Raw genomic sequence first — 11,508 nt, 5'->3', positions numbered from 1 at the left:
TGCCAAGAGAGCATTGCAATAGTCCAGCCTGGACAGAACAAGAGCTTGAATAAGGAGTTGTGCAGCACGTTTCGAAAGAAAGGGCTTGATCTTCTTAATGTTGAATAAAGCAAATCTGCAGGACCGGACAATTTTAGCAATGTGGTCTGAGAAAGTTAGCTGATCATCAATCATAACCTAATATTTAGTTTTTGATGATTATTTTATGTGTAATTCATTTATCTGAGCATGTGAATACATTTCACATACTGCAGTTTTTTCGGGAATTGATCTCATAGGTTGTCTAGTTGAAAACATAAAATAAAACAAACAAATCCCCACTGTAAATCATTAATGACAATCGGTAAAAATGTCCATCAGAGAGGATGCTGGTTGAAAAATTCTAAGAGTTAGAATGTTTTTAACAGATATTTTAAACCAATGATAAAATAAAGCATAGACAATTGGATTCAGACCTGAGTTTATATAGGAGGTCCATGTTAGAAATGTCAGTGTAGTGAAGGAGACTTTTTTTGTTAGAGAACAGAGGAAGAATGGAATCCAGCAAAGAAGATAAGCTGTCACAATGATTCCTAATGTCTGAGCAGCTTTGGTCTCAGATTTCCTCCTCACTGAAATGTCTATTACACATTTTACACCATTCATTTGAGAATTAATAACTTTGACTTGCCTTTGCACAACATAAAATATCCTCAAATATGCAGTGATGATCACAGTACAAGGAAATAAAAGAGAAACTATTACATCAATGATTCTCCAAGCAGGTGTAATCAAAATAATACACTGGCCATAACAGAGTGTTGTGTCAGACATATTAAAATATCCGTTACTTATTACAAACCAAACAACGTACACTGAACAGCAAAACCAGCAGAGACAGATGCTTATTAAGGTTTTAGTTGTAGTAATTTTCTGTGGGTACAGTAAAGGGTGACACACAGCCATATAGCGATCCACAGCAATTAATACCAAATTACTAAGAGATATAATAAGGAGCAACCTAACAATGATCACAAACAGTCCACAATAAGTGTCTCCGAAATACCAGCATGTCTCAATTTGCTTGATTCCTTCTATGGGTATCACAAAAAGTCCAACAAGCATGTCGGCCACAGCCAGAGAAAGAATGATCAGGTTTGTTGGAGTGTGAAGCTTCTTGAAGTGAGAGATGGAGATGATCACCAGCAGGTTCAGAAACACAGTCCAGGCTGACAGCAATAATACAAACATATAGATGATATCATATTCAAAACTGGAGCGTTTTCCCTTGATGCATGATGAGTTGATGGCAGGAAAGCAGTACTGAGTCTCATGATTCTCTGTCTCATTAGCCATGATTGAGCCTCCTCCTGTTAGGAGTTTGTTCTGCTCTCCTTACTGTGCTTTCATTTATAGTGTCTAGGTCCCACTGACCAACCCATCTAACTCCCAATCTGATGCTGAATAATTGTATTATAATAAAAATCACCTCTCTCAATGTTTAGGCTATTTATCATGTAGTAAAAAAACTAAAAAAAAAAACTAAGTAAAGTCGAACAGAGTTGTGGAACCACACACAGTTATTTATTTATCGTTTATTTTACCGTCTTATGAAACGTCAGTCAATAAATCATTTTTAAACAAAGACAATTAACAATTTGAACTGAAATTTTATTGCAACCATGTAGCCTATGAATGCATGAAAATTTTTTTTTTTTTTAATGAAAGAGAACATTTAATGTGTGGTCTGTTTTTGGTGCTTGAATTTGGCTTTCAATAATGAGGTCCAAGTTTAGGCTAATAACTAATAACTAACACTAAAAGTTTTTTTTTATTTATTTTTATAATTATAATTTTGTTTCTCTATTTAACAACATTAACTCACAATAGTGAAAGACGTTTTCCCTCAGGTAGATTGTATGTTTTCTAGTTGCAAAGCTCGTAAAATCACTAGCCCAATGCCCCGGGGCCATTGTGTTTTCCAGTCGGGCTATGTTACCAAAATGAATCGTCACTCTGCCCAATGGCTATCTAATGCATCTCCCACTGGTCCTTAAAACTCCTAAAGTGAGTAGTATCAAATTTAAGGCCATGAAAAGATTTAAAAATGATAAATAGTATAAGATATGGGGACAGTGAATGAAATTATTTGAAATCTGATATCTCTGACCTTTCTGGGTGGAAAGTAGATGGATAAGATTGAGGTGAAGAAGGAAGGTGTGGAGTTGATGACCATTCTCTATGAAAGCATTAATAACTTGAACTTGATGTGAGCTGTAACTGGTAGTCATTATAGAGGTGTTGAGTAGTCATTCTGCATTCAGTATTAGTTGTATGGGGTTGAGTGCAGATGATTTTTATACATTTCAGAAAAAAAAAGGTTTAAGAAAAAGAGTATATGTGTAAATCCAGTCAGGATTTAGACCGTATCATAGTACTGAGACTGCTCTCCTTAGAGTTACAAATGATCTGCTCTTTTCTTCTGATCGTGGGTGTATCTCTCTATTAGTTTTATTGGATCTTAGTAGGGCTGTAGTACTCGAGTCCGGTCTTGGACTCGAGTCCGGACTCGAGACATTTTTCTGTCGTCTCGGACTTGTCTCGGACTCGTTGAATTTGCACTCGGACTTGTCTCGGACTTGGCCATTGGACTCGCCAAGTCTTCTAGTTGGTCTCGACCGAGTCCAGCAAAAAAATAAAATAAAAAATTTCTCCCTCAAAACAAAACCACATTTGCACGATGTCGCGACTGAAAGCGTGTGGAAAACGCTAGGCGCGCTGCTCTCCTTATTTCCAAAGCACTCTGTAGCCTGCACTCTACGCTGGCGCTCCAGTGGCGTCTGCTGTTGCTGGGCAACCATGACCCGCTCTCCATGATGACGCAGAAGTTTCAGCAAATGGAATTCCAGCACTTACAATCACTTGCAGTAGCTCTGCTAATAGATTCATTTAAAAAATGGCTATCCTTGTACAACTATGATCATCTGTTTCTCCATCTTGCCTTAGCTTTCAGTATTGTTCCGGGAAAGGATGTGCATGACCAGTGGTGCACTAACTGCGACCTGAAAAGTTTAGATGTTTCTAATTTAATTTTCTACCTGTTAGATTGTGTTTTATTTACGTCTACACCTAGATAGCCTTTTTTTTTTATCAATAAACGCGTATTAATGCATAGCCTTATGCAACAATTACATATGTAATAATTTTTAAAAACTTTAAAATATAGTGACATTACATATTTACATTTTCATGTAACAGCCAGTATTTGTATCTGTTTTTTGTATTTGCATTCGGATACAACATCGTACAGTTACTTGATAAGACTATTATGACTTTTTATATATTTTTTCGTAGTTATCACTGAACAAGTATGTCGTGTTAAACTGAAATAATTATTAATTTCTAAAATAATATTTATCATGCAAGCAGAGAGATGTCATGACAAACGTTTAGTGATCATTTGAACACGACTGAATCCATTCAATGCGCACATTTTCATTACGCAGAAAACTTTGAGCGAGTCTTAATGTTAATGAACTTCACTAAACAGATGTGTGTGTTCCGCGCAAACCAGCAAAAGGTAAATATGCAAACATGTAGGACAAGTAGACAATGTATCCGTATCGAAGCTGATTATTAGCCTACTCTTGAGAGAGAACTGGTTTGGTTTTTGAGAGACTGAGACGCACAGCACGGCTGTTTGATTGGTTTAGCGCGCTGTGCTTATTCCATTCATTCGTATCATGGTAGCCTAAGCTTTCAATATTTGCCTTTTAAATATATACAAATAATATAACGTGTAGCTATGGTGTATTATTATAGGTAAAATTACTCTTGCAACGCTCTCATTTCTGAGAGATAAACAGAGAGGCGACAACAATGCGGTGTTTGATTTGCTCTCTTTTCACTCATAAAGTTTAGATTCATTCACTTCTGGCGCTGATGCCCTGGCTCACCTGTTATCTAGCAAACACCAGACTGTGTCAGCTTTAGCCGAGTATTCAGGCAGAATTATTCCTTGAGCGTTATTCGTTTTTTAAGCCATTATCCTTGCCATTCCGAATAAGGTATTCGGCTTCAGGCACAACCCTAATTATTACATATTTTATTTTTACATGCAACATAGATAAGGTCATATAGTAACAGCTCCACGCAATATTGTAATTCTAAAATCCACGTCGTACTTGCAAACACTTTGTATGCATTATGGTTAATGCATGCGGGAGTAGTCGATTGTTTCCGACAGAGCTCGACTAGTCTATGCAAGCACTAGCACAGTAGGACAAAAAAATTGCTGTATTTATGTGCGCATGGCCAGTAGAGCCAAAAGTATCCATTCTAGCCTTGCTGCGCGCATTTGTCATATCCCGAGCTTTGCGTGTGTCTGTGCACTGTGCCAATTAGGCATAGATATATACATTTTTGACCACAGATATAATGTCAACAAAAAATAAAGTACATAAAAATTATTTGACCTTACAGTTACAAACCTTGTTTGTTTATCCAAGTTTAGCTCCCAGGGTCGGACTGGGAGTAAAACCAGTACTCATTAGCAAGGCCCCAAAGGAAGAGAGGGCCCTTGAAAAGTATGAATCTGAAATATATATTTTTTACCTGGATATTTTCATGGGTGGGGGCCATGGGGGCCCATCAGGACTGCCTATGCATAGGGCCCAGGATCTTGTTTTAACACCCCTGTTAGCTTTAACCCTAATTATACACACTTGAACCTAATCAAGCTCTTACTAGACACACTAATCTTCCAGGTGTGTTAAGGCCAGTTGGAGCTAAACTTTTCAGGACATTGGCCCTCCAGGATGTAGTTTGGAGACCCCTGTCCTACAGAGTTGTTACTTTGCACATGCTTTTTGATCATTACAAATAATAATGTAAAATGATTTTCTTAGAATAGGAGATATGCTTTCTCTCGCATCACAAACATTATCAGTAGTTTAGTATGTGGTCTTGAAGAGGACCCTTTTTTCTTTCATGTGGACTCGGTCTTGGACTTGGACTCGAAACTCTTGGACTTGGACTTGACTTGGACTCAAACCTCTTTGGACTCGGTCTTGACTCGGTCTCGACTAGTCCTGGACTTGGACTTGACTTGGACTCGACAAAGCCGGACTTGACTACAGCTCTAGATCTTAGTGCTGCGTTTGACACAATTGACCACAACATTCTTTTGCATAGACTTGAACACTTTGTTGGCATCAGTGGAAGTGCATTAGCATGGTTTAAACTGTACTTATATGACCGCCATCAGTTCGTAGCAGTGAATGAAGATGTATCATATCGATCACAAGTGCAGTATGGAGTACCTCAAGGCTCAGTACTAGGGCTGCTACTCTTCACGCTTTATATGTTACCCTTGGGAGATATCATCAGGAAACATGGTGTTAGCTTTCACTGTTATGCTGATGATACTCAGCTCTATATGTCTTTGCGGCCCGGTGAAACACACCAATTTGAAAAACTAATGGAATGCATAGTCGATATAAAAAACTGGATGACGAGTAATTTCTTACTGCTAAATTCAGAAAAAACAGAGGTGTTAATTATAGGACCTAAAAACTCTGCTTGTAATAACCTAGAACACTGTCTGCCATCGGTTAGGAACCTAGGTGTGCTATTTGATCGCAATCTTTCCTTAGAAAGCCACGTTTCTAGCATTTGTAAAACTGCATTTTTCCATCTCAAAAATATATCTAAATATATGCTTTCAATGTCAAATGCAGAAATGTTAATCCATGCATTTATGACCTCAAGGTTAGATTATTGTAATGCTTTATTGGGTGGTTGTTCTGTACGCTTAGTAAACAAACTAAAGCTAGTCCAAAATGCAGCAGCAAGAGTTCTTACTAGAACCAGGAAGTATGACCATATTAGCCCCGTCCTGTCATCGCTGCACTGGCTCCCTATCAAACATCATATAGATTTTAAAATATTGCTTTTTACTTATAAAGCCCTGAATGGTTTAGCACCTCAGTATTTGAATGAGCTCCTTTTACATTATACTCCTCTACATCCGCCAGGTTCTCAAAACTCAGGCAATTTGATAATACCTAGAATATCAAAATTAACTGCGGGCGGCAGATCCTTTTCCCATTTGGCGCCTAAACTCTGGAATAACCTACCTAACATTGTTCAGGAGGCAGACACACTCTTGCAGTTTAAATCTAGATTAAAGACCCATCTCTTTAACCTGGCATACACATAACATACTAATATGCTTTTAATATCCAAATCTGTTAAAGGATTTTTAGGCTGCATTAATTAGGTAAACCGGAACCGGAAACACTTCACATAATGACCTCAAGCATATATGCTAATATTTGTCTGTTTCTCTCTTGTTCCGAGGTCACCTTGGCCACCAGATCCAGTCTGTGTCCAGATCAGAGGATCACTGCAGTCACCTGGATCCAGTAAATATCCAGTCCAGATGGTGGATCAGCACCTAGAAAGGACCTCTACTGCCCTGAAAGACAGTGGAGACCAGGACAACTAGAGCCCCAGATACAGATCCCCTGTAAAGACCTTGTCTCAGAGGACCACCAGGACAAGACCACAGGAAACAGATGATTCTTCTGCACAATCTGACTTTGCTGCAGCCTGGAATTGGACTACTGGTTTCGTCTGGTCAGAGGAGAACTGGCCCCCCTACTGAGCCTGGTTTCTCCCAAGGTTTTTTTCTCCATTCTGTCACCGATGGAGTTTTGGTTCCTTGCTTCTGTCGCCTCTGGCTTGCTTAGTTGGGGTCACTTCATCTTCATCTATCGTTGACTTGATTGCAAATAAATGCACATAGACTATTTAACTGAACAGAGATGACATAACTGAATTCAATGATGAACTGCCTTTAACTATCATTTTGCATTATTGAGACACTGTTTTCAAAATTAATGTTGTTCAGTTGCTTTGACGCAATGTATTTTGTTTAAAGCGCTATATAAATAAAGGTGACTTTGACTGTGTGGCATTGACATTCCTGCAATGGAAGTACTCACCTGTCTTAAACCCCGCACCCAGTGATCTGCACTTAGCCAGCACCTGAAACCCCAACTATTCACCCTGCACTTGACTTGTAAATAAACACTGTGCTTTGAATTCACTTACCTCTGCCTCTTGTGAATATTCTAACAGAAGGCTTGACGCAAACCGCTATAAATTCAGCACAACCCAAAGATGGCGCTTCCGTAAACACCGCTCCCATGCTGGTGTACATCGCAAACTCAGTCTCTCGACCAGCGCCCTTCTCCGGGCGGGAGGAGGACTGCAATGGATTCCTATCGCAATGCTTGCTTGTCCTGGACCAACATGCTCATCAATACCCTACAGAAAGATTGAAAATCGCATTCATTATCCTTCAATTATTCGAGGTTGCGTTGAGATGGGCCGAAGCGTTGTGGTTTCAGGAGACTGTGGTCACCTCGTCCTTACAGAATTACATTTGCCATTTTAGAGAAGTATTTGGGGAACCTATAGGCCATGACTCTGACAGTGACCAACAAAAGTGTCAAGAGCCTCCGGTCCTGTCCACAGATCTTCGGCCCGATAGATCCCCAGTCAAGCCCAGGAGGGGCTCCCGATCCCCCGTCAAGCCCAGGAGAGGCTCCCGATCCCCCGTCAAGCCCAGGAGAGGCTCCCAATCTCTAGTCAGGCCCCGGAGAGGCTCCCGATCTCCAGTCAGGCCCTGAAGAGGTTTCCCTTTCACCAGCTCAGGATTGCGGGGAGTACCCTGCTGCAATTCGGCCCTCCAGACCCATGTCTCCACCTCGGCCCGCCGGCTCTGCATCCTCTTGGCTCCACCGAGGCCCGTCTGCCCAAGGACTCCTCCGGGCTCCCTTGTCCATCCAGATAAACCTATGTCGGTCATTGATCAGCTTCCGCCAAGGACTTCCGGGTCTCCGGCTTCGCCTCGACCCTCCACCACTTTGGCTTCACCTGGCTCCTCCCTTCCTTGGGTTACCCTGTCATCCTCGCTCGTCCCATCGTCATCCTGGTCAGCCGAGTCCTCGGCCCCGCCTCAGGCACGCGAGCCAGCTGCTCCGCCTTGGACTTCCAGACAGGTGATGTCGACCTGGTCTGTCGAGCACACTGCTCCGCTGGTTCTGTCATGCACCCTGGTTCCGCCTCCATGGATTGGCCATGGGGTGTTGCCCAGTCCTCCTGTCAAAACTCCCCCTTGGTTCCTCCCATTGTTGGCTCCACCATGATGTTGGACTCAAGTTTCTCCAGGCTCAAAGTCCTCGCAGCAGACCCCCACAAGGTTGGAAGGAAAGGTCTGCTAGCTCGGACCCTGGAGGTGGGGTAGTGTCAGGAACCTGTCAAGCTAATCACCCACACCTGTTCCTTATCAGTGACCTCATCAACAAGGCACTATAAAACAGTCTGAAAGGGAAGGAAAAGAGTATTAACAATCTGTGACTGTATGGCATTGACATTCCTGCAACGGAAGTACTCACCTGTCTTTAACCCCGCACCCAGTGATCTGCACTTAGCCCACCTGAAACCCCAACTATTCACCCTGCACTTGACTTTTAAATAAGCACTGTGCTTTGAATTCACTTACCTCTGCCTCTTGTGAATATCCTGACAGTTTTCTCATTATAACGACTTAATTTTCTCTAAGAGGTTACAAAACTGCACCAGCAGGTGACACTATAGACCTGAATATAACTGATGGGGTCTTATACATTATCGATTTTACTGTACCTTCCTAGTGATCACTATAATTTGTGCAGTCTTGTTCATTACTGACATTTAATTAATTCAAATGTTAAATGCTTGAATCAATATGATTATTTTTGTATTAAGTTCTTGCTAGATGCATGAGTTTCACCAACGCGTTCTGTGTCATAAAATAACTGCTTATCAAAACCAAGGTTGACGTCACTGTATTCAGTTTGCACATATATCTTTATTTGTGCTTCTTTTAGGCACATGATTGTTAGTTAAGCGGAGATGTTCTGTTTATCTACAGTAGGACGGGATTTACCCATGTAGGCTATTTGTGATGTGCCTCTTTTCCTTATTAATCTTTATTGTTAATGATATTGATGAGAAATGTGATGTATGAAAAATCCATAGGCTAATTTAATTCAGTTTTGTTATATAATGTTGTTAGAGTTTTTTTTTCTGCACACACACATACACTGCACATTAACGCTCTTCACAAACAGAAGCTTGTAACACACGATATCTGCCACAGCATATAATGACTACTAAAAATTACAAATTATATATAATTTTATTTCAAATAAAGGGAAAATTAAAAGTGAGTTTAATCCAAGCAGCTCTAAAAGATCTTAGAATGGTTCTGCATCCTTCTGAAGGCGCTTTTCTCTGTGTTTATGGTGTTGCCATTTAAACATGTTAACTACAAAAACAAAACGTTTGGTTTACTGTCTCTGGAAAAATAAACAGTGATTGATCAGCCTTTATTTATGTACAGTATTGTAGACATTATTACCTAGGCGAAGCAAAATTTGCTGAGATATAGGCTACAGTAAAAGCGACTACATGGTTGTCTATCAGATGCCTGTCAAAGTTGAGTTCGTTACTATAGCAACAGTAAAACTGTCAAGTCGTTATAACGAGAAAAGAAGGAAAACAAATTATAATGCATGGCTACTTAGAACTTCTGCAGAAAGGAGACATAGACCATGACTTAATGTTTAAAAATTACATACAGGTTTGGAACAACACAAGGGTAAGTAAATAAAATCAATTTTTTAAAGTGTGTTTTAACTTCCCTTTAATATTTAGTTATTGTTGATTATTTTATCTATAATTCCTATATCTGAGCATGTGAATACATTTCCCAATGCTTGTAATTTTTAAGGATTGATCTCAGAGGGTGTCTAGGTAAAAACATTAAATAAAACAAATAAATATCCACCGTAAATCATTAATGACAATCAGTAAAAATGTCCATCAGAGAGGATGCTGGCTGAAAAATTCTAAGAGTTAGAATGTTTTTAACAGATATTTTAAACCAGTGGTAAAATAAAGCATAAACAATAGGATTCAGACCTGAGTTTATATAGAAGGTCCATGTTAGAAATGTCAGTGTAGTGAAGGAGACTTTTTTTGTTAGAGAACAGATGAAGAACGGAATCCAGCAAAGAAGATAAGCTGTCACAATGATTCCTAATGTCAGAGCAGCTTTGCTCTCAGATTTCCGCCTCACTGAAATGTCTATTACACATTTAACACCATTCATTTGAGAGTTAATAACTTTGACTTGCCTTTGCACAACATAAAATATCCTCAAATATGCAGTGATGATCACAGTACAAGGAAATAAAAGAGAAACTATTAAATCAATAAATCTCCAAGCAGGTGTTATCAAAACAATACACTGGCCGTAACAGAGTGTTGTGTCTGACATATTAAAATATCCGTTACTAATTACAAACCAAACAATGTACACTGAACAGCTAAACCAGCAGAGACAGATGCTTATTAAAGTTTTAGTTGTAGTCATTTTCTGTGGATATAGTAAAGGGTGACACACTGCCATATAGCGATCCACAGCAATTAATACCAAATTACTAAGAGATATAATAAGGAGCAACCTAACAATGATCACAAACAGTCCACAATAAGTGTCTCCGAAGTACCAACATGTCTCAATTTGCTTGATTCCTTCTATGGGTATCACAAAAAGTCCAACAAGCATGTCGGCCACAGCCAGAGAGAGAATGATCAGGTTTGTTGGAGTGTGAAGCTTCTTGAAGTGAGAGATGGAGATGATCACCAGCAGGTTCAGAAACACAGTCCAGACTGACAGCAGTAATACAAACATATAGATGACATTATGTTCCAAACTGGAGCGTTTTCCCTTGATGCATGATGAGTTGATGGCAGGAAAGCAGTACTGAGCCTCATGATTCTCTGTCTCATTAGCCATGAGTGAGTCTCCTCCTGCTAGGAGTTTGTTCTGCTCTCCTTACTGTGCTTTCATTTATAGTGCCTTGGTCACACTGACCGACCCATCTAACGCCCACTCTGATTGTGAGTAATTATATTATAATAAAAATCACCTCTGTCCATCTCTAGGCTATTTATCCTGTAGTAAAAAAAAAAAAAGCTGAGTAAAGTCAAACAGAGTTGTGGAACCACAAACAGTTAATTTGTAAATTGTAACATGACATTACAAAGTAGTCTGAAAGCTTTTGTGAAGAAATCGATATGTAATATTAGTTTTGATCTGAATGTGATCTGAAATTTTCAGGTTATTTTGTGGAGGAGTTAATTTCTCATCAAGGTGCAGGTATTGTTTTTCATTCCAGTTACATGTGTGTTTTGTTAATAACACTGCTTACACATGCATCTCCTCTTCCCTGCTCAACAGGATAAAGTACAGTATTTAAGTGTAATACATAAAAAATATTCTCATTTATAAGTTATATATCACTTTAAAAAATGACAACAGTGTTTATGATAGTTATTAAGACCACTCATGCGATCATGCTATCCAAATCCGAAGATTGATCAAACTTTAGACTTCATGTTATCGCTAAC

General features: G+C 39.5%; 2 pseudogenes; both read right to left on the bottom strand.

Annotated features, from left to right (window-relative positions):
* Positions 1-330: 330 nt before the first annotated feature.
* LOC127966125 (trace amine-associated receptor 13c-like) lies at positions 331-1,515 on the bottom strand (annotated as a pseudogene).
* Positions 1,516-9,889: 8,374 nt separating this feature from the next.
* Positions 9,890-10,948, bottom strand: LOC127966124 (trace amine-associated receptor 13c-like; annotated as a pseudogene).
* Positions 10,949-11,508: the final 560 nt, after the last annotated feature.

This window comes from Carassius gibelio, chromosome B10 (genome assembly GCF_023724105.1).
Source record: "Carassius gibelio isolate Cgi1373 ecotype wild population from Czech Republic chromosome B10, carGib1.2-hapl.c, whole genome shotgun sequence".
In the NCBI taxonomy this organism is placed as follows: Eukaryota; Metazoa; Chordata; class Actinopteri; order Cypriniformes; family Cyprinidae; genus Carassius; species Carassius gibelio.
The sequence above is the reverse complement of the archived record's forward strand: the minus strand, read 5'-3'. Positions and strand labels throughout refer to the sequence as shown.